Genomic DNA, 4,354 nt, shown 5'->3' with positions numbered 1-4,354 from the left:
CATCTTCTCCAGCCTCACCCCACCCTGAGAAGTGGTGCTACCTAGTCCCTGGGTAAGGGGAGAAACTGAGTCTCAGCAAGGATAGTGGTCTGTCCAAGGCCACAGGCACTGAGTCAGGATTCACCTGCTGACTCTCAACTTGCCCCCTGCCAAACACTGGGTCAGAAGTCCCAGTTTGAGGCTCTCATGGCCCCTGGACTTGCTCATCTATCAGCTTTTATGGAATTGGCCCCATACTTGTTGGTGTTCCTTACAAGGGGAGCTGGGAGCCCATCTTCATGGCTGTATTCCCAGTGCAGGGCTGAGCCTGATACAGGTCTCAGGAAATGTTTGTTGAATGAATGTGTGATAGAAGGAGAGAAGGGAGAAATGGAGTCTGGGGGTCAGTTCTTCTGACTCCTAAATCAAGAGGTCTTCTGACATTTTGGGGTCTTATGCCTCGAGAGTCACCCACACAATCCTGCACAGTTTTGAAGGCTCCCAGCCCCTTGCAGCTCACACACGGGCCCCCAGGAGTTGAGTCACCATACTGTAGGTTGAGAACCCTGACCCAGGCCACACAGCTGCTGCAGGGACACAACTGAATTATCCTGCACAGTTTTGAAGGCTCCTAGCCCCTTGCAGCTCACCCACGGGCCCCCAGGAGTTGAGTCCCCATACTGTAGGTTGAGAACCCTGACCCAGGCCACACAGCTGCTGCAGGGACACAACTGAATGCACTTCATACAAGCCTGAGGCACAGCACGCACTTCAGTTACCTCATCTCAAACCACAAGGCCACGCCGAGCTCCTGCACACAGTGCAGCAGTCCTGACACCACTCCTCCACTTCCTCTGTCCTCAAACAGCCACTGCCCCTCCCTAAGGGCTGCTGCCAGCCAGGGACGTGCTAGAGTGCCCGTGAATACCACCTCAGGCCTGGCAGCCAGCGCCAGCAGCCTCAGGGGTGGGGGCTGCCAGAGTTCCAAATTCAGATCGTCTGCTGACTCAGCAGGACCCTCCCTGCTAAAAACCATCTGGGGCTCAGGGGGCGAAGGATGAGCATGGTCCAAAGCTCAGAAGCTCCCCCAGTGCCCAGACCAATGCTGCAGACATAACCAGTAACAGTTGTGTTTATTGAGGGTTTTCTAGGTGAGAAATGGTGTTAGGTTTTTTCCATGTTTTCTCATCTCACGGAATTCCACATGAAGCTGGTACTATTAGCACCCCATTTTACAGAGGCAGAAATTGAGGCACAGAGAGATCCCTCGCCCGAGGTGCCTCACTGGGAAGGGGGAGTGCTGGCATTCAGCCTTGGACCGTCTGACCTCGGAGGTGGGCTCCCAACCATCAGGAGAGTGAGCCTCCCCCTGTAGGTACTGCTGACTGTTGGGAGGTGACTGCTCTCCTTCACCCACGCAGGGGGTCTATCATTGGCAGCCTCATGCCAGGGATGTTCTGAGTAAGATGGCAGATTCACGTTCATTACAAATTCTCAAAGGAGCTCAGTTTGCTGAGCCTCAGGTTGTCTCTTCCTCTGCAGACATCTGCAGTCATCAAATATTCAAGCCCGAAAGCACCCTGGTGATTGGGATTGTCTTGTCTCTACGTTTTACTAATGGGGAAATTTAGGCCCAGAGATACAGGGACATGGCCACGGCATGCCTGAGTCACAGGTAATTAGGAACAAATGGAGTTCTCAAACTCAGGTCTCCCAACATGATGTCAATACTTCCTAAAATCAAAGAACATCAGCTAGGGAAAGAATGTCCACAGCCTTCCAGTCCAAGACTCTCATCTTGCAGAAGAGCAAACTGAGGCCCAAAGGGAAGTGGAGTCTTCATACGAGTGACACACAGGCAAGCAGAGTGAGCCAGCGATGAGCTTAAAAGTTCATTTCTTGCTGAACATATGAGGTGACCTCTCTGACCCCTTCTGTGAAATGGAAACAACCAAAGTTCTAGCATGGAATACTCTTAGCCCAGCACATAGTGAATGCTCAATGCATGGTATATATTATTAATACTAGGCCCTTGTCATTTTCCCTCTGCCTTCCAGGTAAGACATTTCTCAGGACAGTATAATGGGTAAGACTGGGGACTGCTGCTTCAGGCATTTGTGAGCACAGTAGCAACTCAGCGACTCTGAGCCTCAAATGCCTCATCAGTAAACTGGTGATGGCAATAACAGTACCTACCATGGGCCGGCCCGTGGCTCACTCGGGAGAGTGCGGTGCTGATAACACCAAGGCCGCGGGTTCGGATCCCAGATAGGGATGGCCGGTTTGCTCACTGGCTGAGTGTGGTGCTGACAACACCAAGCCAAGGGTTGAGATCCCCTTACCGGTCATCCTTATATGGGATAAAAAATAAATAAATAAATAACAGTACCTACCAGACAGGGCTATGGCGAGGTAGAAATAATGCAGGTGACTGACTGGCTTCACATAAAGCCAGGCACATAGTAAGTGCTCAATAAATGTGTGCTGCTACTGTTACCTTTTACTCCCATGACCATGCCTATGTCTGTCACCATCTCAGGCTGCAGGGCACCTGGTCTACCAAGAAAGGGCTGATCTTCAACCTCCATGACTCTGTAGTCTCAGAAGTAATAACGCAGCAAGGGACGGAGCTCCCAGAGCATCCACACTGGCTTGCCTGACCCAGGTCTGATTTCTCAGGTGCCTGCTTGGGGTCAGGAATTCTGAAAATGCTGAACGAGTCTATGGCCATACCACCCTGAATGTGCTGGATCTCGTCTGAAAATGCTGAACGAAATCCCAATGTTTGCAGTGGTGAAAATGTCCTGGAAGATCTCCCACTTTTCAGATGCAGAAACTGAGTTCTGGGGAGTTGGAGGTTGTTGTCCACGGACACACAGACACCAGGACAGAGGCCCAGGACTTGATGCACCAGCGTCCCGCTGGTGGCACTGGCCCCAAGGAAGACCCCCCTTCCTGAGGAAGAGCGCCGGCCACGCCCCTGACTGGGCCCCGTCCCCTCTGCTGGAGGCGACCCCGCGTCGTCCCCACCCCCTTGGAGTAAGCCACCGCCATGCGTTATGACGAAAGAAGCAAGGGCAGCCAATCCATCACCACCTTTTCACAGTTCCCGGGGATACATCTGACCCAAAACCGCAGCGACCAGGGCCGTAGGGGAGGTCGAGGCCGGGCTGAAGGTGGAGCGCTGGGCAACCTTCGGGCTCTCGGGCGTGTCTGGCGCGGAGGGGCGCGGCTGGCCGTGGCGCAGGCGTGTCTGCCGCCGCCTGCAGGGGGCGCTGTTGCCAGTGAGTCTCTGTCAAGCAGAGAGCGGGCCTGGTTAGTGTGCAGAGGCAGAGAATGGGTTCTGTAGTCCCCAAGCCTCAGTTCCCTCCCTCCCCTGGAAAGTGGATTTGATGACAGATCTTGAGGCTGTAATGGGACCCGGGTAAGTTTATAAAAGGAACGAGAAGGCACACTGATAAATAAGCAAGTTACTTTCTTCATTTTATTTTTTTTATAAGCAAGTTACTTAAACGCTTTATGTTTCAGTTTATTCATGTATAAATGGGGATCACTATACCTTCCTTTTGTGAGGATTGCAAACGTGTGGGAAAAATACATATAAAGAGTCCGGCACCTTGTAAGCACCCATTAAATGACAGTGATTGTGATACTGGGCAAAGCACCCTGCCAAGCCAGGAAACAACGTCCTAGTCTTGGTTCCTGCCCTCACGGAGCTCCAATCGCAGAACTACAGGCAGCTGCAACCTGCGGTGAGAGCACTGGCTGCGACTCAGACCTGCCACTGACCACTGGGCCTGCTTCCTCACCTGTACAAGTGATGGTCTCTAAGGCACTCTGAGCCCAGCTTTCTTCATCTCTGTCCTATGAAATGCAGCCCAAGATGGCTTATAATTAAACATATGACATGGAGTGGAGTCTATGGGAAGTCACTGCTAACTGGCATTTATTCATTCAACAAACTTTACTAGTACTCTGGTACCAGGCCCTGGGGATACAACATTGAATAAGAGACGATGGCTCTTGCCCCTATGGAGCTCACAGTCCAGCTAGGAGACAAACAGCCCTTTAGAATACCATGTTAGGGAGGGCTGGCCAGTTAGCTCAGCTGGTTAGAGTGCAGTGTTAGGAACACTGAGGTCAAGGGCCCGGATCCTGGGAACACTTATTCTATTTTATAGAATGAAGATTCACCTGATTCTAGAATCACAATAAAGCCAATCTGGAACTTCGAAAAAAAGAGGGGTGGGGGCTCAGACCCCTGTACTGGCGAGCTGCCAAAAAAAAAAAAAAAAAAAATGGGGGGAAAGCAGGGGGCTGGGGGGGTCCAAAGGAAGCAGCTATCAAAACCTTGGGGCTTACTGAAAGCTCCTTG

The 4,354-nt window shown here is 51.9% G+C and overlaps 1 long non-coding RNA gene across 1 annotated transcript in view; it reads right to left on the bottom strand.

Annotated features, from left to right (window-relative positions):
- Positions 1-1,093: 1,093 nt before the first annotated feature.
- LOC103588196 overlaps positions 1,094-4,354 on the bottom strand; it is an 8,783-nt gene continuing 5,522 nt past the window's right edge. The window contains exons 3-4 of the long non-coding RNA XR_550290.1: positions 3,076-3,271; positions 1,094-1,913 (exon numbers count right to left, since the gene is read on the bottom strand). This is a non-coding gene — a long non-coding RNA (uncharacterized LOC103588196). The remainder of the gene's footprint in view (positions 1,914-3,075; positions 3,272-4,354) is intronic.

Source organism: Galeopterus variegatus, unplaced genomic scaffold (assembly GCF_000696425.1).
Source record: "Galeopterus variegatus unplaced genomic scaffold, G_variegatus-3.0.2 Scaffold535, whole genome shotgun sequence".
NCBI classification, from domain to species: Eukaryota; Metazoa; Chordata; class Mammalia; order Dermoptera; family Cynocephalidae; genus Galeopterus; species Galeopterus variegatus.
This window is presented reverse-complemented; position numbering and strand designations above follow the sequence as displayed.